Here is a 22,277-nt window from a genome sequence, read left to right as displayed (position 1 = left end):
CTGATGTCAACACAAGCATTTCTGAAATTGTCACAACATTTGCATCTGAGCTCCGTTTTAGATCTTCTTCGTATCCATCATGATCTTCTTGAAGAGAGCCATCCGAAGGTGACTTCCAATCATAAGTTTGAATTAGTCTTGATATAGCCTAAGCTACTTTTATGACTGTATCACTTTTAAGCGTCAACACGCTCTGTTCAATTGCACCTAGGCGCGACTGTTCTAGGATGAGATGAAGTGGGTGCATATGAAGGTATCAACTTTGCACCCTGTGACTTGGGCTATTTCGAGGGAACACCATCATGGCTTACTTTATTAATTAACACAAAATGCTTAAATCGTTTATGAGCGATTCAAGAGTAAACAAAGGATGATCCTCTATCAAGTTCATGAGTGTGCAATTGGCTTCCCCTATACAATGCTCATACTGAACATTACCAATCTTCGTCACGGGATCAATGTAATTTGCATATATAGCGTCTTAGTGACAATGCCAGTCTAGCAATGTAATACACATACATAGGGAATCGGATTAGGAGCACTCGGGTGGCTCCACCCGCCATATTCAAAAATAAGTTAGTAATTAAAATAGGTCAAAAAATCCCTAAACTTTTTTGAAAACCAAATATAGGGGGGAGGGGGTAACACCGAGTGCTCCTGTGCAATACTTGGATGGTGGGATATGTCATATCCTGTGCATTTCGTCTGGTCAATGTCGTGCATGCAGCAACGCTCTCTCCATACACTTCAATTATCAGATTCAGCTATAATTTTATGGCAATCCAGAAAAGTTAGGAGTCCTCTCATTGCGATTGCTTCCATCATTAAGGCTTCAGCTGCATAGGGAGCAAATGAAAAAGCAGAAATTGCCTTTGGTGCTCAAGCTCACTAGAGGCCTCTAGATTCAAAATTCCAAATTCATCAAAATTCATATTTTCACATTTCAAAAAATTCTGAAAAAATACAGATATAGGCATAACACACATGTGTCAATTTTCAGGGCAAAACACGTTGAAATGAGAGCTGTGTAAAAAAACAAATCTAGGGTTTACTATTCACCCTCCTAGGCCATGAATTTGTCTTTTTTTTAGAGGTCGCATTTCAAAGTATTTCATCATGAAATTTTAGTTATATATATTTTTAGAATTTTTTGAAACATAAAAGTTGGACGCCGATAAGTGCCACACGTGTGGGCGTTAGGGGGGTCTGCCCACACATTTTGTGTGGAGTATAAGAGGAACAGCCCACACATTTACGTGTGGGCAAAACAAGTAATGCCCACACACCTCTTTTTTCCCTCCCGATCCCTCTCCCACGCGTGCGTGTGGGCGAAATAGATAACGCCCACACGCTCCGTACGTCAGACCTCGTACCTCGTGGTCCCGCACGCCCCGCGTGACAGTCATCGCACGCCCGCAGTTGCCATGGTCCAGACCTTCGTCCATGTTCGTTTAACTGCAGTTGCCATGTCGTTAAACTACGGTTGCCATGTCGAACAACTACAGTTGCCACGGTGGCTCAACTGCAATTGCCATCTCATGTCAAAAGTTCCAGATGCCATTTTTGGGCAACTACGGCTGTTGCCATATATGGTCTGGTTTACTATAGTTGCTATGATTTGAAAACTTTAGGAGTTTACCACCTACTAACACTAGGCAGTTGCCGTATAGCGCTACAAAAAGACATGGCAAAACAACATGTTCAGGTAAAACAAAAGAGTTGCCATCTGTTTACATGCACGCTAGGGCAGTTGTCGTGTACCCTTCAAAATACATGGCAACTGACATGTTCGGGTAAAAAAAAGAGTTGCCACCTGCTTATAAAGCACACTACGGCAGTTGCCATGTACACTGCAAAACATATGGCAAGTGGGGCGAGATGGCAAATGCGCACACACCAGCCCTTGTGCGTGAGTGGAAAGTGGCGTGTGGGCAAACCGTTGAACGCCCACACACTAGCCCCTCCCATGTGGTGAAACGGCTGTGTGGGCGACCGGATGAATGCCCACACACCAACCCAGTCCTACGTGGCACTAGAAACACGTCAAGATTCATGCGCTCGCACACAGATGATCTTGCAAACGCCCACACGTGTGGGCGTTGACTTTTCGTAAAAGTTTGAATTTGTTTTTTTTAAATAAAGGCCTCCATTGAGCTCAGCCTCCAAAAGCTCAGCCTCCAAAACGCCATTCTCATGAAAAAGTTGCTGTAAAATTACAACTGCTCCTAGTGATCCAACATAATGCTTGATGGTCAAACTGTTTTATTTGTGAGTTTGCAATTTTTTTCACTAATTTTATTTTGTGTAAAACAAGAGGCCAATAAAGTGGCTCATAGTTGTTCCCGTCAGGCTAACGAAATTAGGAGGTGCTTGTGTATTAACTATGTCCCAATCTTCCTCCAAAACTGCATCGCTTGCGATCGTAATCATATTTGTTAAGAATACTGCCCTGACACTTTTGTCGCGGGCAAATGAAAAGCCAAAAGACGTGTTGACAACACCACCAAAGTTTACCACGTAGACCAACATCTGTCCAATTAACTGGACGAAAAGGCCCATTTATCTCTGCACCACATTGCTCTTTCTTAGCTTCGTCCCAGTTCTTACAAGCTTTTTGCCCACCATGATTTATGTCGTATAAATTTCAGTCAATAATTCTTCAATTGGCATTATTTTATATAAGTTTACAACAGATAAGTTTGTATCCGGTTTCTCATTGAACGATTTGATGCAAAAGAAAGAGAAATGTATACATCAGTGACGCAGACTGAGACTTTCGCAACAGGCTGCCTGTATGATGAACCACCGGACGATCTTCCTCGCAGGATTTGAAACAACCAAAAGGAGACGCAGGTTCATTACAAATCACAAACGGAGGAAGACAGTCGGGTCTTGTTTTCCGAGAGAGCCTGCTTAGGAATGGATTGCACCACTCCCCTCCACTGCCCACTCGCATAATATTCTTAAAAAGATGGAAAGAACAGATTTAGTACTGTGAAGAGATATATGAAGGTTGGTAAGCGGGTTGCCCATTGAGATGGGCAGGCCGACCAGATTTCCTTCCATGTTGGTTTGACTACAGCCGAATCTGGCGAGCAAGACGAGAGTACAAAGAACCCAAGCCTTGGTACAATGCAGCCCTAGATAGTAGCGAGAACAGAAAAGAGAAAGCGTTCAAAGAGATGTCGGACAATGCTTTCTAGGCAAACGCATCTCCATCAGAACGCAGACGTTCGCTGCTCGGAGCCCAGTGCATATCCTCATCCATGCCAAGACTAGCAGTAAAAAGGTAGGAAACAAAGCGGTTGAGTCTGTAGCCCTCAGCGATTATGCTTATGATTTTCATCTAGGAAGAAAATTCTCAGGTCTCAAAGATGTGCCATCACTGGGCTAACAGAACTGGTCCGCCAAAATAAGAAACAAGCAAACTAAAAGATCAAAAACCATAAGTATGGGATGGGATGATCGGTGGGGCAATTTTGGAGAATGTTATTCGCTGCGCCTCACGATAATAAGTAGGCGAAGCGACTCAAGATCCCCATACAGTCTGGCCCCCTTGGAAAATTCGAGCCCCGGAGAAATTATACTGAGGGATCGACTCATCAAGGGGCTCGAGTGAGATACGAATTGAACCACACAACCATAAACAAGAGAAGAGAAGAGGGGAAGTATTGCCATGAACAACTCAGATATTACCTGTGGCGGCGCTGCTGTGAGGAATTCGGCTGTGCGTGCCTCTGTATTTATGCCGGCCGGATTGGCTAGGGTTTTGTTTGGGTTCATGGGCCATGTGATCACCTTGGGCTGTTCAGGCCGAAACTTTTGCAACATCCAGCAAGAAATTGAGCCGAGCCCAACTTCTTCTTTTTTTAACTGAGCCGAGCCCAACTTCTTCTTTTTTTAACTGAGCCGAGCCCAACTTGCCAAGGAAGCAAACGGCACGGCTGGCGGCCGGCGAACCCTGTTTGATGCGCGCGAGCGAGCACCAGGAAACGGGCCGGCCCAGTTCTAGCGCGAAAGCGGTGCGAGGCCGGCCCAGTTCTAGCGTGAAAGCGGTCGACCGTTTTTTTATCCTTTATCCTTTTGCCGGTTTTCTGGGATTTCTTTTTTCCTTTTTTGTTTGTGTTTCTGATTCTATGTCTTTTCTTTTTTTCGTTTCTTTATTCTACCATTTTTTTAATATAATTTTTATCTTTTGTTTTAAAAATGTTAGAATTTCTAAATTTTGTTTATGATTTCAAAATTGTTCATGGTTTTCAAATTCTGTTCACTTTTTAAAGAAAAATCACAATGCAAAATTTGTTCGGCGTATATCACAAAAATGTTCAATGTGTATTTAAATATTGTTCAGTGTATATCACAAAAATTTCCATTGTCTGCTTAAAAAAAGTTCAGTGCATATCAAAAAACTGTTCAACGTATACTTAAATATTTGTTCAGCGTATATAAAACAGTGTTCAATGTGTATTTAAATATTGTTCATCTTATATCACCTAGTTTGATTCTATTACTAGCGACTCTATGTTCGATTCTGATAGCGTGCCTAGTTTTTTTGGATTTTAGTAGCGACTCTATGTGAACGCCACCGAATGGGCTGGCCCAATAAGATCTCACCCTGCGCGAAAAGCACATATGATTGACGCTCACGAGTGTCAGCTCCGGCTAGCCATGACTCAGTCATGCGTACCGAATAAGCTATAAGGAATCAAACCCTATTCAGCACCTTATGTGTCCGTTATAGGTGTTTGGGCAAACCGACACACACCCCTCACCCTCCCCCTCCCTCCTGGGCTTGACCCATTAAATACCTTTTTTCTTTCTCGTTCCATCGTTCATTGTGGGCACCACGTTCTTCGTCCGGTCCAGTTTTCCATTTTGATGTCTCAAACGATTGTAGTACCCAGACATTCTGAGCACATGCTCACAAGCTTAGTTGTTCTCCTCCATCTTGTAGGCAAAGTACTTGTTAGAGGTCGCATACCTCTCAACACGGGCATGAGCCTGAAATACCAATTTCAGCTCTTGGAACATCTCATTTGTTCCTTGGCATTCAAAATGTCTTTGGGGCCCCGATTCTAAGCTGTAAAGCATGGCGCACTAAACTATCAAGTAATCATCAGATCGAGCATGTCAAACGTTCATAACGTCTGCATCAGCTCCTGCTGCAGGTTTGTCATCTAGCGGTGCATCAAGTACATAATTCTTCTATGCAGTAATAAGGATAATCCTCAGATCACGGACTCAGTCCGCATTATTGCTACCACCATCTTTCAACTTAGTTTTCTTTAGGAACATATATAAAAAAATGGGGAAGCTACATCACGAGCTATTGATCTATGCCATAATTTGCAAAGACATTTTGACTATGTCTATGATAAATTAAGTTCAGTTAATCAAATAACTAATGAACTCCCACTTAAATTAGCATCCCTCAAGTTATCTAAGTGATACATGATCCAAATCAACTAACCCATGTCCGATCATCACGTGAGATGGGTGTCGGTGTCAAAACCGGCAGATCTCATGTAGGGGGTCTCGAACTGTGCGTCTAAGGATCGAAGGTAACAGGAGGCAGGGGACACGATGTTTACCCAGGTTCGGGCCCTCTTGATGGAGGTAATACCCTACTTCCTGCTTGATTGACTTTGATGAGTACAGGGGTTACAAGAGTTGATCTACCACGAGATCGTAATGACTAAACTCTAGATGTCTAGCTTGTATGATTATGATTCCCTTTACGGACTAAATCGTCCGGTTTATATAGACATTGGAGGGGGCTAGGGTTGTACAGGGTCGGTTTACAGAGAAATGAATCTTCATATCCGCACGCCAAGCTTGCCTTCCACACCAAGGAGAGTCCCATCCGGACATGGGGGAAGGCCTCCGGTCTTGTATCTTCATGGCCCATCTGTCCGACCCACGTCAAATAGCCCGGACATCCAAGGACCCCATAATCCAGGACTCCCTCGGTAGCCCCTGAACCAGGCTTCAATGACGATGGGTCCAGCGCGTAGATTGTCTTCGGCATTGCAAGGCGGGTTCCTCCTCCGAACACTTCAAAGTAGTTGATCACCAGCATTATATTCAGCTCTGTACAATAGTCACAACTTCAAATCACAAGGGAAAAATACAAATAAGTTCCGTCCTCTGACGATTTTACCGGCGAGACATTACGTCCGGCCACTTTATTATTACAGACCGTTTTCTGGCCTCCCGTTTCGCGTTTCGAGACGCAACCACCGACGACACGTCTTGTCAAAGCAGAGATCGTGCCCCCTTATTACGGGATTCTCATCAATACGGGTTTGGAAACCCAACCGTGCCATTTCGCATGACCCCTTGGGGGGACGCATGATATTCACTGCCCTTATAAGGAGATAAGATTCCCCCTTTTTACCCCACGCATTCGTCTTCCTCAGCCCATCCGCCCTCAAGCTCCAGCGCTCAAGCTTCAATCCTCTCCATCCCCAGAAAGTACTCCAGCCATGTCCGGCTCCGGAGCACAGGGCAAGTGGATGGCTTCCTCCGTTACGGAGAGAAACATCAAAGAACTCCGGGAAGCGGGGTACCTGGCCAAGGAGATCGCCCACCGGCTCCCGGCCAAAAAGGAGATCATCCCCACACCAAAGCTCGGTGAGAGGGCAGTGTTTATCCCTCACCTCCTTCGCGGACTGGGGTTTCCCCTTCATCCTTTCGTCCGCGGCCTCATGTTTTACTACGGGCTAGATTTCCATGATCTAGCCCCAAATTCCTTCCTCAACATTTCAGTGTTTATCGTCGTATGCGAGACATTCCTCCGTATATCCCCCCACTTCGGCCTATGGCTCAAGGTCTTCAACGTGAAGCCTAAAGTAGTGGAGGGTCAGCACGTGGACTGCGGGGGCGCAATGGTAAGCAAGCTCCCCAACGTCATCTGGCCCAAGGGTACCTTCGTGGAGACCGTGAAGGGATGGCAGCAGGAGTGGTTCTACGTCATAGAACCTCATGATTCTTCCTGCCCCCCCCCCCAAATTCAAGTCTGGGCCCCCAATGCGGCTGACATCTTGGCTCAACAAGGGCCTGGACCGGGCGTCGTCAGACGAGGTGATGACGCTGCAGAATCATATCAAGAGCATGGTAGACAAGAATACCAGCCTCGCCAGCGTGATCCAGGTGATGCTCTTCCGCCGAATTCTTCCCTGCCAGGCGCGTCAAGAGTTCATGTGGGAGTTTGGCCCGGCCGGTCCCCGGACATTGCAGTGGTTCTTCGGCACGAAGCACAAAGACATGTGGAAGCTGTTGTTCAAGACCCAGAAATCGCGCCGGAGACAACAGAAGACCTCGGCTATGACAGCACCCACGCTGCGACCCCCGTAAGTTCTTTGATAACCTTACTTTGCGAGTCCAAGGAGCACACTAAATTCTCCATTTTCTTTTGCAGGGCTGGACGAAGAAAGCGAAACGGATTCACTGTCTGGCTCCGCTGCCCGAAGACTCATCTATTCCTCTATTGACGAGGATGCTGGTCCCAGCGCCATACCAGGCGCCGGAAAAGAAGGCCAAGAAGAAGGGCAAGGAGGCCAAGAGCGGCCTCCACCGTAAGGGTGCCTCGACGTGGTGTCCGAGGACACCGGAACCCTCTCCTCCCCTGACGAAGAGGAAGAGGAGGAGGAAGAGAGCAATTCCCCCCCCTAAAGGGGATAAAAAGAAAAGGGTCGCCTCCGCTGATCTAGAGGCGGAGGTGTCCAAGAAAGGGAAAACCTCCCTTATGGATGCTGAGTCGGGCGCCGACGAGTGGCGCCCCACGCCGAAGCCCCTGGCTGGATCGTAAGTGCTCAAAGGTATATATATGTCCGACTTTTCTAGCTTATAGTTGTAATGCATTAAAATTGTATGTTGCAGTCCGGTTAAGGTCCTCCCCCAGCGATCCTCCTCTTCGGGGAATTCACTGGGTCCGAACATGATGGAGAGCGAGTCGCCTCCACCAGCTTCCTCCCCCACTGCCGTGGATAACACCGAGGTGTCGTCCCAAAGGACCCTTCCGGAACAGGGAGAGGTGCCGGAGACTGCCAAGACGGTGCCGAAGGCTGACACCTCGGCTTCCAAGAGCATGGGGGAACCGACCCCCATGGAGACTGGAGACGGGGGCCAGGTTCAGTTTGGCCCCCAACCAAATGTCATTCCGGAAACCTACACGGTTCCGGAGATAGAGGAGCAACCCTCTTTACCAGAAGGGGGCGCGCCCACAACACCGGCGTCCTCTGTCAATGCGGAGGCGCCGGACACTCTGGTGAGAGCGCTTCAAAGCACCATCATTGTGGAAGAACATCTTACCCTTATGGGTACGGTGATTGAAAAGGTTCAGTCCGCGAAAAAGCATACTGAGCGAAGCCTACACTAGCCTTTTAAGAGGCTTTGAGGTATGTGCTTTACAGTGTTTTTAGCTGTATAAAAAGAACGCCTGTGTATAGATAGTAGCCCCTGAGACTCTGTTCGGTGTTCGGAAAGAAAAACCGAATAGAGGATCTAATAACTCACGCAGGAGGTTAACATAGATATCTGTTTGAACAAATAGGTTGCAAAATAGGCGTTAGCTGCCCATGTCGCTGAAGCGTCCGAGCTAAGGCGGAAGTTAGAAGAAAAACAAGGTATGTGATACCGAAAACACGTCTGAAATGGTGTCAGCTCTTATGTGTTATCTGAATGAGTTTCATAATTATGTTTGTAGCTGACACGTCTGAGGTCAAGGCCCTCAAGAGTGCGCTGGCCAAGGCCAAGAAGGAGGCAGAGGAGGAGCGAGCCTCCCGCCTTAAACATGAATCGCGAGTGGAAGAAGTCCAGCAAGAGCTCAAGGATGCCATAGGCAAATGCGAGTCCTTAGAGTGCAAGAGTTCGGAGCAAAATTTTGAACTTTCTAAGGCACTCCAAAGTGCACAAGAAGCCCGGGACGAAGCCCAAAGCGCTGGTCTGGGAGATCCAAGAGGCAAAGCAAATTGCAGCGGGTAAGGCCTTTAACATGCAGAGCAAATTTGTGAAGAAAAGGTATATCTTTCTAACCCGGATTTGGAGTTCTCCAGGAGTGTTTGCGGACCTGCCCCGGAGTATTGCTGATGTTGCGGAGTTCTTCCGGGTCAAAGAGGGGAGCTCAACGGAGAAGTTGTTCTAGTCGCAGTACCTTGCGCCAGAGCATCCCGTGCCCCTCAGCGATCAGCTAAAGCAATGGACCGAACTGCATAGGGTGGCTGAATTGGCTATGAGGGATTTGATAATCCGTCTTTGGCCCGCCGAACCCATGCCCAGTAGCTACTTTGGTCTCGTGAAGCAACTGGTCACCGCCTGCCCTCGGCTTGATGCCATGAACCGGTCGGTCTGTATTGAAGGTGCGCGGATGGCCTTCGCCCGTGTCAAGGTGCAGTGGTCGAAGATGGACGCCGTCAAGCTTGCAACCGAGGGACCACCCGCTGGCAAAGAGCACCGCACGCCGGAGCGGTACTTTGATGATGTCCTGAAAGGATCCCGCATTGTGGAGGGCCAGTGTTCGAAGGATATCATTTTTGAATGAATGTATCTATGATGTCCAATCCTGTATTATGAAACAAGGCTTTATGTATGGTATGTTGCTTGTTTTATTTTTAAAATATCCCCTCGTGTGTGGCTGTTTACGATATCTGAGAGTTGGCCAGTCGGTTGCTTCAGCCCCCACGTAGATAGTACGGGGGTGTTCGGGATAGCACTGAAAACACACTTGACCCAACGTCTTGGTCCGTGAAGGAGGTGTTAGTGCGGCGAACCAGGCAATTGGACTATGCGGCTTTATCACTCTCACTTAGCCATAGGAGTTTTACAATGGGAATGCAGGCGCAGCCCTAGTGTTGTTCAATTATCCGAACTTGGGTGCTGTGAATGCCCAGTCGGGAGAAGGTCGGACTATCGCATAATGCGGAAAAAATCGCAAGAGATTTATACTAGGTCGCCGAATAGCTCACCGGCTCTCGCCGCATCATGACAGTCAGTTTTCGGCTTTCTCTACTGAGGTGTTTGTCCGGATGAACCAGAGACACAATCGTAGTAGTTCTCCATTTACTACCTTAGCCGATTAAGCGGAACGTAAGGTAGTAACCATAGGAGCCAGGCAACCCAATGATACGTCTCCAACGTATCTATAATTTTTGATTGCTCCATGCTATATTATCTACTGTTTTGGACATTATTGGGCTTTATTATCCACTTCTATATCATTTTTGGGACTAACCTATTAACCGGAGGCCCAGCCCAGAATTGTTGTTTTTTGCCTATTTCAGAGTTTCGCAGAAAAGGAATATCAAATAGAGTCCAAACGGAATGAAACCTTCGGGAACATGATTTTTAGGAAGATTATGATCCGGGAGACTTGGACCCTACGTCAAGAAACAAAAGAGGAGGCCACGAGGTAGGGGGGCGCGCCTACCCCCCAGGGCGCGCCCTCCACCCTCGTGGGCCCCCTGTTGCTTCACCAACGTACTCCGTCGTCCTATATATACCTACGTACCGCCAAACGATCATATACGGAGCCAAAAACCTAATTCCACCACCGCAACCTTCTGTACCCACGAGATCCCATCTTGGGGCCTGTTCCGGAGCTCCGCCGGAGAGGGCATCCATCACGGAGGGCTTCTACATCAACACCATAGCCTCTCCGATGAAGTGTGAGTAGTTTACTTCAGACCTTCGGGTCCATAGTTAGTAGCTAGATGGCTTCTTCTCTCTTTTTGGATCTCAATACAATGTTCTCCCCCTCTCTCGTGGAGATCTATTCGATGTAATCTTCTTTTTGCGGTGTGTTTGTTGAGACCGATGAGTTGTGGGTTTATGATCAAGATTATCTATGAACAATATTTGAATCTTCTCTGAATTCTTTTATGTATGATTGGTTATCTTTGCAAGTCTCTTTGAATTATCAGTTTGGTTTGGCCTACTAGATTGATCTTTCTTGCAATGGGAGAAGTGCTTAGCTTTGGGTTCAATCTTGCGGTGTCCTTTCCCAGTGACAGTAGGGGCAGCAAGGCACGTATTGTATTGTTGCCATCGAGGATAACAAGATGTTTTTTTTTATCATATTGCATGAATTTATCCCTCTACATCATGTCATCTTGCTTAAGGCGTTACTCTGTTTTCATGAACTTAATACTCTAGATGCATGTTGGATAGCGGTCGATGAGTGGAGTAATAGTAGTAGATGCAGGCAGGAGTCGGTCTACTTGTCTCGGACGTGATGCCTATATACATGATCATACCTAGATATTCTCATAACTATGCTCAATTCTATCAATTGCTCAACAGTAATTCGTTCACCCACCGTAAAATACTTATGCTCTTGAGAGAAGCCACTAGTGAAACCTATGGCCCCCGGGTCTATCTTCATCATATTAATCTTCCAATACTTAGTTATTTCCTTTGCTCTTTACTTTGCTTTTATTTTACTTTGCATCTTTATCACAAAAATACCAAAAATATTATCCTATCATATCTATCAGATCTCACTCTCGTAAGTGACCGTGAAGGGATTGACAACCCCTTATCGCGTTGGTTGCGAGGATTTATTTGTTTTATGTAGGTGCGAGGGACTCGCGCGTAGCCTCCTACTGGATTGATACCTTGGTTCTCAAAAACTGAGGGAAATACTTACGCTACTTTGCTGCATCACCCTTTCCTCTTCAAGGGAAAACCAACGCAGTGCTCAAGAGGTAGCAAGAAGGATTTCTGGCGCCGTTGCCGGGGAGGTCTACGCAAAAGTCAACATACCAAGTACCCATCACAAACCCTTATCTCCCGCATTACATTATTTGCCATTCGCCTCTCGATTTCCTCTCCCCCACTTCACCCTTGCCGTTTTATTCGCCCTCTCTTTTCCGTTTGCCTTTTTTCGCTTGCTTTTTGTTTGCTCGTGTGTTGGATTGCTTGTTTGACATGATGGCTCTACCTAGATTTGGTGATCTTCACCTTAAAAGGTTAGAAGAGATTGAAAGCAACGTCAGGAGTTTTATGGTTTTGCAATTTGAGCATAATAATTTCTTCAGAAACGAGCTTAAGGAACAAAAAGGTTTTATGAGTTATATGAATAAAGAGCTCGATGATATGTCTAAAGAATTTGATGGTTTAAGATCCCAAATTGCTCGCCTTGAGAAGTTGACTGCTGAAATATCGGATAAGCAGGCTACCTTAGTTAATAAGATGGCCGCTAAACCGGATTTCTATGAAAATAAAGATGAAGATCTAAAGGTTATTGATGTGTCTCCTATTAAATCTTTGTTTTGCAATATGAATATTGATAATGATGAGACTGAATATGATCCACCTTTACCTAGAAGGCGTTCCAAAAATTCGGAGTTTTTAGATCTTGATGCTAAAATTGATAAAAGTGGGATTAAAGAAATCAAAACCCTAGATGTTAAACCCACTATTCTGGATTTCAAGGAATTTAATTATGAAAATTGCTCTTTGATAGATTGTATTTCCTTGTTGCAATCCGTGCTAAATTCTCCTCATGCTTATAGTCAAAATAAAGTTTTTACCAAACATATCGTTGATGCCTTGATGCAATCTTATGAAGAAAAACTTGAGTTGGAAGTTTCTATTCCTAGGAAACTTTATGATGAGTGGGAACCTACTATTAAAATTAAAATTAAGGATCATGAGTTCTATGCTTTATGTGATTTGGGTGCTAGTGTTTCCACTATTCCCAAAACTTTGTGCGATTTGCTAGATTTTCGTGATTTTGATTGCTCTCTAAACTTGCACCTTGTGGATTCCACTATTAAGAAACCTATGGGAAGAATTAATGATGTTCTTATTGTTGCAAATAGGAACTATGTGCCCGTAGATTTTATCGTTCTTGATATAGATTGCAATCCTTCATGTCCTATTATTCTTGGTAGACCTTTCCTTAGAACGATTGGTGCAATTATTGATATGAAGGAAGGGAATATTAGATTCCAATTTCCATTAAAGAAAGGCATGGAACACTTCCCTAGGAAGAAAATAAAATTACCATATGAATCTATCATGAGAGCCACTTATGGATTGCCTACCAAAGATGGCACTACCTAGATCTATCCTTGCTTTTATGCCTAGCTAGGGGCGTTAAACGATAGCGCTTGTTGGGAGGCAACCCAATTTTATTTTTAGTTTTTTGCTTTTTACTTCTGTTTAGGAATAAATATTTGTTCTAGCCTCTGGTTAGATATGTTTTTGTGTTTTAATTAGTGTTTGTGCCAAGTTAAACCTATAGGATCTTCTTGGATGATAGTTATTTGATCTTGCAGAAATTTCCAGAAACTTTCTGTTCACGAAAATAATTGTTAAAAATAACCAGAACGTGATTAAATAGTGATTCCAATTGCTGCTGATCAATAAACAAATTTTCTAGGTCTTCGTATTTTGGCTGATTTTTTGGAGTTCCAGAAGTTTGCGTTAGTTACAGATTACTACAGACTGTTCTGTTTTTGACAGATTCTGTTTTTCGTGTGTTGTTTGCTTATTTTGATGAATCTATGGCTAGTAAAATAGTTTATAAACCATAGAGAAGTTGGAATACAGCAGGTTTAACACCAATATAAATAAATAATGAGTTCATTACAGTACCTTGAAGTGGTCTTTTGTTTTCTTTCGCTAACGGAGCTCACGAGATTTTCTGTTAAGTTTTGTGTTGTGAAGTTTTCAAGTTTTGGGTGAAAGATTTTGATGGATTATGGAACAAGGAGTGGAAAGAGCCTAAGCTTGGGGATGCCCATGGCACCCCCAAGATAATCTAAGGACACCATAAAGCCAAAGCTTGGGGATGCCCCGGAAGGCATCCCCTCTTTCGTCTACTTCCATCGGTAACTTTACTTGGAGCTATATTTTTATTCACCACATGATATGTGTTTTGCTTGGAGCGTCTTGTATGATTTGAGTCTTTGCTTTTTAGTTTACCACAATCATCCTTGCTGTACACACCTTTTGAGAGAGCCATACATGATTTGGAATTTGTTAGAATACTCTATGTGCTTCGCTTATATCTTTTGAGCTATATAGTTTTGCTCTAGTGCTTCACTTATATCTTTTAGAGCACGGTGGTGGATTTGTTTTATAGAAACTATTGATCTCTCATGCTTCACTTAGATTATTTTGAGAGTCTTAAATAGCATGGTAATTTGCTTAAATAATCCTAATATGCTAAGCATACAAGATTTGTAAGAATTCTTATGAGTGTGTTGAATACTAAGAAAAGTTTGATGCTTGATAATTGTTTTGAGATATGAAGATGGTGATATTAGAGTCATGCTAGTTGAGTAGTTGTGAATTTGAGAAATACTTGTGTTAAAGTTTGTGACTCCCGTAGCATGCACGTATGGTGAACCGTTATGTGATGAAGTCGGAGCATGATTTATTTATTGATTGTCTTTCTTATGAGTGGCGGTCGGGGACGAGCGATGGTCTTTTCCTACCAATCTATCCCCCTAGGAGCATGCGCATAATACTTTGCTTTGATAACTTGTAGATTTTTGCAATAAGTATATGAGTTCTTTATGACTAATGTTGAGTCCATGGACTATACGCACCCTTCTTCCTTCCACCATTGCTAGCCTCTCTAATACCGCACACTTTTCGCTGGTATCATACACCCACCATAAACCTTCCTCAAAACAGCCACCATACCTACCTATCATGGCATTTCCATAGCCATTCCGAGATATATTGCCATGCAACTTTCCACCGTTCCGTTTATTATGACACGCTCCATCATTGTCATATTGCTTTGCATGATCATGTAGTTGACATCGTATTTGTGGCAAAGCCACCGTTCATAATTCTTTCATACATGTCACTCTTGATTCATTGCATATCCCGGTACACCGCCGGAGGGATTCATATAGAGTCTTATTTTGTTCTAAGTATCGAGTTGTAATTGTTGAGTTGTAAGAAAATAAAAGTGTGATGATCATCATTTTTAGAGCATTGTCCCAAGTGAGGAAAAGGATGATGGAGACTATGATTCCCCCACAAGTCGGGATGAGACTCCGGACGAAAAAAAAGAGGCCATAAAAAAAGGAGAAAAGGCCCAAATAAAAAAAATGAGAGAAAAATAGAGAAGGGACAATGTTACTATCCTTTTACCACACTTGTGCTTCAAAGTAGCACCATGATCTTCATGATAGAGAGTCTCTCATTTTCTCACTTTCATATACTAGTGGGAATTTTTCATTATAGAACTTGGCTTGTGTATTCCAATGATGGGCTTCCTCAAAATGCCCTAGGTCTTCGTGAGCAAGCGAGTTGGATGCACACCCACTTAGTTTCCTTTGTTGAGCTTTCATATACTTATAGCTCTAGTGCATCCGTTGCATGGCAATCCCTACTCACTCACATTGATATCTATTGATGGGCATCTCCATAGCCCGTTGATACGCCTAGTTGATGTGAGACTATCTTCTCCCTTTTTGTCTTCTCCACAACCACCATTCTATTCCACATATAGTGATATGTCCATGGCTCACGCTCATGTATTGCGTGAAGATTGAAAAAGTTTTGAAAATGTCAAAAGTATGAAACAATTGCTTGGCTTGTCATCGGGGTTGTGCATGATTTAAATACTTTGTGTGGTGAAGATAGAGCATAGCCAGACTATATGATTTTGTAGGGATAACTTTCTTTGGCCATGTTATTTTGAGAAGACATGATTGCTTTGTTAGTATGCTTGAAGTATTATTATTTTTATGTCAATATTAAACATTTGTCTTGAATCTTTCGGATCTGAATATTCATACCACAATTAAGAAGAATTACATTGAAATTATGCCAAGTAGCACTCCGCATAAAAAATTCTGTTTTTTATCATTTACCTACTCGAGGACGAGCAGGAATTAAGCTTGGGGATGCTTGATACGTCTCCAACGTATCTATAATTTTTGATTGCTCCATGCTATATTATCTACTGTTTTGGACATTATTGGGCTTTATTATCCACTTTTATATTATTTTTTGGACTAACCTATTAACCAGAGGCCCAGTCCAGAATTGCTGTTTTTTGCCTATTTCAGAATTTCGCAGAAAAGGAATATCAAACGGAGTCCAAACGGAATGAAACCTTCGGGAACGTGATTTTTAGGAAGATTATGATCCGGGAGACTTGGACCCTGCGTCAAGAAACAAAAGAGGAGGCCACGAGGTAGGGGGGTGCGCCTACCCCCCAGGGCGTGCCCTCCACCCTCGTGGGCCCCCTGTTGCTTCACCGACGTACTCCTTCCTCCTATATATACCTACGTACCCCCAAACGATCAGATACGGAGCGAAAAAACTAATTCCACCACCACAACCTTCTGTACCCACGAGATCCCATCTTGGGGCCTGTTCCGGAGCTCCACCGGAGAGGGCATCCATCACGGAGGGCTTCTACATCAACACCATAGCCTCTCCGATGAAGTGTGAGTAGTTTACTTCAGACCTTCGGGTCCATAGTTAGTAGCTAGATGGCTTCTTCTCTCTTTTTGGATCTCAATACAATGTTCTCCCCCTCTCTCGTGGAGATCTATCCGATGTAATCTTCTTTTTGCGGTGTGTTTGTTGAGACCGATGAATTATGGGTTTATGATCAAGATTATCTATGAACAATATTTGTATCTTCTCTGAATTCTTTTATGTATGATTGGTTATCTTTGCAAGTCTCTTCGAATTATCAGTTTGGTTTGGCCTACTAGATTGATCTTTCTTGCAATGGGAGAAGTGCTTAGCTTTGGGTTCAATCTTGCGGTGTCCTTTCCCAGTGACAGTAGGGGGCATCAAGGCACGTATTGTATTGTTGCGATCGAGGATAACAAGATGTTTTTTTATCATATGGCATGAATTTATCCCTCTACATCATGTCATCTTGCTTAAGGCGTTACTCTGTTTTCATGAACTTAATACTCTAGATGCATGCTGGATAGCAGTCGATGAGTGGAGTAATAGTAGTAGATGCAGGCAGGAGTCGGTCTACTTGTCTCGGACGTGATGCCTATATACATGATCATACCTAGATATTCTCATAACTATGCTCAATTCTGTTAATTGCTCAACAGTAATTCGTTCACCCACCGTAAAATACTTATGCTCTTGAGAGAAGCCACTAGTGAAACCTATGGCCCCTGGGTCTATCTTCATCATATTAATCTTCCAATACTTAGTTATTTCCTTTGCTCTTTACTTTGCTTTTATTTTACTTTGCATCTTTATCACAAAAATACCAAAAATATTATCCTATCATATCTATCAGATCTCACTCTCGTAAGTGACTGTGAAGGGATTGACAACCCCTTATCGCGTTGGTTGCGAGGATTTATTTGTTTTGTGTAGGTGCGAGGGACTCGCGCGTAGCCTCCTACTGGATTGATACCTTGGTTCTCAAAAACTGAGGGAAATACTTACGCTACTTTGCTGCATCACCCTTTCCTCTTCAAGGGAAAACCAACGCAGTGCTCAAGAGGTAGCACCCAACTATTGACAAAGACATGATTCGGAGCCAATGCATATAATGCTATATTCGGGATGCCGAATTGCACTGTGAAAGTATTCGGACTTTGTTTTAGCATGTAAAAGATGTACGTGGCTTAATAGAGCCCCTGGCGATTTGAGTCGTACCAAGGTGTACATGACAATCGGATAAAGGCAGGGAAACACATGTTAAGAGATAAGCCAACGCCATGTAGGTTGGGCTAAAAATTGTGTCCATTGTAGTCTGATTGATACGTCGAAACGTATATGATACAAATAGTGCAATAAGCAACAAAGCTATTTTACATGCCGAACACAAGAAGCTGTGCATGCGTCCTGAACAGGCGAGGTGATCTTGAAGATCTTTTAGGTGCTCTACCACACGTCTGTGCTACTATTCTCCTTGGTGTATTATCCTTCGAGAGGATTATCGACCGGTGTTTGCATACTAGGCCGAGAAGAGGCCTTCGTACCGTCGAGAAGGTGATGTGGGTTGTAAAGAACCTGAAAAATAAAAAGAAGGAAAAAAAAAGAAATTCAGGGTGTAGATAGGTCGAGCCGTATTCTGGACTATATCCTTACTATGCCTCCATCCTTTCCCATGGTATTATTAGTGCGTAATTATGTACGCGTGGTACATATGCCACAATTTGGTACGGGCTGGGATGGAGGCCGAATTGCTAATCGAGCTCCTGACGAGCTGGACCATCATGTTGAGGGGTAGCACAGACTCGTTTGACAGAGTTCGGGGGCTTGTCTGCCGATATAGTATTTGGTATAATAAGGCTACTTTGTACCTCTGATGCTAGGGCCGCGGTATGCTCCTCAGTATGGAGGGAGCGCTCCATGTTTCCATTGACTGTTATAACACCGCGGGGTCCGGGCATCTTTAGCTTGAGATATGCATAGTGCGGAACCGCATTGAAGCGAGCGAACGCGGTTCGTCCGAGCAGTGCATGGTAGCCACTGCGGAAGGGGACGATGTCGAAGATCAAGTCCTCGCTGCAGAAGTTGTCCGGAAAACCAAAGACGACCTCCAATGTGATTGAGCCCATGCAGCGGGCCTCGACACCAGGTATTACTCCTTTAAAGGTAGTTTTAGTGGGCTTGATTCTTGACAGATCAATACCCATCTTGCGGAATTTGTCCTGATAGAGCAGATTAAGGCTACTGCCGCCATCCATGGGGACTCGCGTAAGGTGGAATCCATCGATGATTGGATCGAGGACTAATGCGGCAGAGCCTCCGTGACGGATACTGGTCGGATGGTCCCTGCGATCAAAGGTGATCGGACAGGACGACCATGGGTTAAATTTTGGGGCCACTGGCTCTATCGCATAGACGTCCCTTTGCGCGCGCTTGCGCTCCCTCTTGGGGATATGAGTGACGTATATCATATTCACCATTTTGACCTCGGGGGGAAATTTCTTCTGTCCCCCTGTTTTCGGTGCGCGAGGTTCCTCATCGTCATCCTCGCTGGGTGATCCTTTCTCCTTGTGTTTGGCATTTAACTTGCCGGCCTATTTGAAGACCCAACAGCTTCTGTTGGTGTGGTTGGCAGGCTTGTCAGGAGTGCCGTGGATCTGGCAAGGTCGGTTAAGTATTCGGTCCAAGCTTGATGAATCGTCTTTATTTCGTTTGAATGGCTTCTTCCGTTGACCGGATTTAGAGCCACTGAATCTGGCATTGACTGCCGTACTCTCCGTATCATCGTTGTTGCTCCGACACTTATGTTTGTTGCGTCGGGGCCTTCCGTTGTCGTTTCTGGCTTCGGAAGTGCCAGGGTCGCTGGTACTGTTGCCGCTACGGGCCAGCCAGCTATCCTCGCCCGCGCAAAAGCGGGTCATTAGTGCTGTAAGGGCTGCCATGGACTTTGGCTTTTCTTGGCCGAGGTGTCGGGCGAGCCATTCGTCACGGATGTTGTGTTTAAAGGCCACTAGGGCTTCGGCGTCCGGACAGTCAACAATCTGGTTCTTTTTAATAGGAACCTGGTCCAGAATTTCCTAGTCGACTCTCCGGGCTGTTGGACTATATGACTGAGGTCATCGGCATCCGGAGGCCGGATATAAGTGCCTTGGAAGTTGTCTCTAAAGGCATCTTCCAAGTCTTCCCAGCTTCCAATAGAGTTTTCTGGGAGGCTGTTTAACTAGTGCCGAGCTGGCCCCTTAAGTTTTAGGGGAAGGTATTTAATGGCGTGGAGATCATCACCGCAGGCCATGTGAATGCGGAGAAGAAAATCTTCAATCCATACTCCGGGATCTGTTGTGTTGTCGTATGATTCAATGTTCACGGGTTTAAACCCTTCAGGGAACTGGTGCTCCATTACCTCGTCGGTGAAGCATAGGGGGTGTGCGGCACCTCTGTATTGGGCCATGTCGCGACACAGTTCGGACGAAGTCCATATGCAGTTTTTCAGCCCAGGCGTGGTTATGCTTGTCGCGCCAAGCTTGATAGCCGTCTTCTCGCGCTGGTGCACGCCCCCGCGATCTGTAGATTGATCTGGTCTGGCCCGTTCTATTTTCCAGGTCCTGTCGTAGGTCATATGTGTATCTCCGAGCTGTTGTTTCTCTGCTTTTACGACAAGGTGGTGCGGGCTGATGTTCGGCTTGACTTGTCATTCTGTCCCGGCCACGTGGTGGTCGATCGGGTCCGTCAGCCGCATTACGCACAGGTGGTATGGGCTCCAACGCCTCATCGTCGAATTGGGGTAGCAGCTTACGCTCCGGGTAACTCTTTTTTGGGCGCTCGAGGCCATATTCTTCGGCTGCCAGGACATTAGTCCATCTGTCGTTGAGCAGATCTTGGTCAGCTTGAAGCTTCTGTTGTTTCTTTTTTAGGCTTCTTGTCATGGCTATTAGCCGGCGCTTAAAGCGCTCTTGTTCTAGGGGTTCCTCTGGTATGATAAAATCTTTGTCGTCGAGGCTCATGTCGTCCTCAGAGAGTGGCAAGTAGTTGCCATCCTCCGAGTCTTCATTCCCTGCTTGCTCGTCAGGGTCAACTTGCCCGTCCTCCCGATCATCCTATTTAGATGTTGGTTCGATGGGGTCTTCTTGGTCTTCAGCGTTTTCCAGAGTATCATTGTCTCCGGTGCCGGTATTGCTGTCTTTTTGGCGACGCGATTTAGAGCGGCACCGCTGAAATCGACGCTTCAGTGGTATCTCAGGAGGTTCATCCTCGACTGGGTTCTTCTCACCATCGTCGTCGCCTTCCTTAGGTGTGTCCACCATGTATGCGTCGTATGAGGAAGTGGCCGTCCAGCGTCTGGTGAACGGCGGGTTTTGAGCCTACTCCTCTTCGGCATCATCGTCCATACCGTCGATGTCTTCGGAGGCGTAATCGAGCATGTCGGTAAGATCCTCGACAGTGGCTATGAACTGGGTGGTGGGTGGGAAGCAAAATTCCCTGTTTTCTGCCCCTAGTCCAAGCTGGGCGCAATTCGAAGGCAGTTCCTCTGTAATGACGAGGGATCACATTAAGTCGAGAGCCTCGTTTAAGAGCGAGGTTTGGACGGGGACAGAGGGTCCCTGGCCGAACTCGCATGACGCGGACTTCCAGGGTTCGGAGTTAGTGTCCGGAGAAGAGTCCGGCTTTGTAATGATCGTCGGAGACGATATTCTCTTTGATTTTCCGGTATTGAGCTCTAAGGCCACAGAGAGTCCGGTGGGCTCTAGACTCCCGTCTTCGGACCTGGTGACGCGCTCCAGATCTAAGGCCGGAGTGGTGGTTGGGGCCGCGAACCCTTGGAAGATCAGGTCTCCTCGGATATCAGCGACATAGTTCATATTTCCAAAACTGATCTGGTGACCAGGGGCGTAGCTGTCGATCTGCTCCAGGTAGCCAACCGAGTTGGCACGCAGTGCGAAGCCACCGAATACAAAGATCTGGCCGGGGAGAAAAATATCCTTTGTGGCAGCATTGTTGTAGATGATTGATGGAGCAATCGAGCCTTTCGATGACGACACAGTGGAACTCCCAATGAAAGCACCAATGTCGGTGTCAAAACCAGCAGATCTCGGGTAGGGGGTGCCGAACTGTGCGTCTAAGGATCAAAGGTAACAGGAGGCAGGGGACACGATGTTTACCCAGGTTTGGGCCCTCTTGATGGAGGTAATACCCTACTTCCTGCTTGATTGACTTTGATGAGTACAGGGGTTACAAGATTTGATCTACCACGAGATCGTAATGACTAAACCCTAGATGTTTAGCCTGTATGATTATGATTGCCTCTACGGACTAAACCCTCCGGTTTATATAGACACCGGAGGGGGCTAGGGTTGTACAGGGTCGGTTTACAGAGAAAGGAATCTTCATATCCGCATGCCAAGCTTGCCTTCCACGCCAAGGAGAGTCCCATCCGGACACAAGGGAAGGCCTGCAGTCTTGTATCTTCACGGCCCATATGTCCGACCCACGTCAAATAGCCCGGACAACCGAGGACCCCATAATCCAGGACTCCCTCAATGGGGCAGTCATCAATCGTGAACATCTCTATGTTGATCATATCTACTATATCACTCATGTTCGACCTTTCAGTCTCCAGTGTTTCGAGACCATGTCTGTACATGCTAGGCTCATCAAGTTTAACCCAAGTATTTTGCATGTGCAAAACTATCTTACACCCGTTGTATGTGAATGTAGAGTCTATCACACCCGATCATCACGAGGTGCTTCGAACGACGAACTTTGGCAATGGTGCATACTCAGGGGAGAACACTTTTATCTTGAAATTAAGTGAAGGGATCATCTTATAATGTACCGTCATTCTAAGAAAAATAAGATGCATAAAAGATAAACATCACATGCAATCAAAA

At 45.3% G+C, this 22,277-nt stretch overlaps 2 non-coding genes across 2 annotated transcripts; both read right to left on the bottom strand.

Moving 5' to 3' along the window:
* Nucleotides 1-3,182: 3,182 nt before the first annotated feature.
* On the bottom strand, nt 3,183-3,268 carry LOC123100943 (small nucleolar RNA snoR118). Its single transcript, XR_006448550.1, has one exon. It is a non-coding gene; the product is annotated as a small nucleolar RNA snoR118 (small nucleolar RNA).
* A 48-nt stretch (nt 3,269-3,316) lies between these two features.
* On the bottom strand, nt 3,317-3,390 carry LOC123100871 (small nucleolar RNA R66). Its single transcript, XR_006448498.1, has one exon. It is a non-coding gene; the product is annotated as a small nucleolar RNA R66 (small nucleolar RNA).
* Nucleotides 3,391-22,277: the final 18,887 nt, after the last annotated feature.

This window comes from Triticum aestivum, chromosome 4D (assembly GCF_018294505.1).
Source record: "Triticum aestivum cultivar Chinese Spring chromosome 4D, IWGSC CS RefSeq v2.1, whole genome shotgun sequence".
NCBI classification, from domain to species: Eukaryota; Viridiplantae; Streptophyta; class Magnoliopsida; order Poales; family Poaceae; genus Triticum; species Triticum aestivum.
The sequence above is the reverse complement of the archived record's forward strand: the minus strand, read 5'-3'. Positions and strand labels throughout refer to the sequence as shown.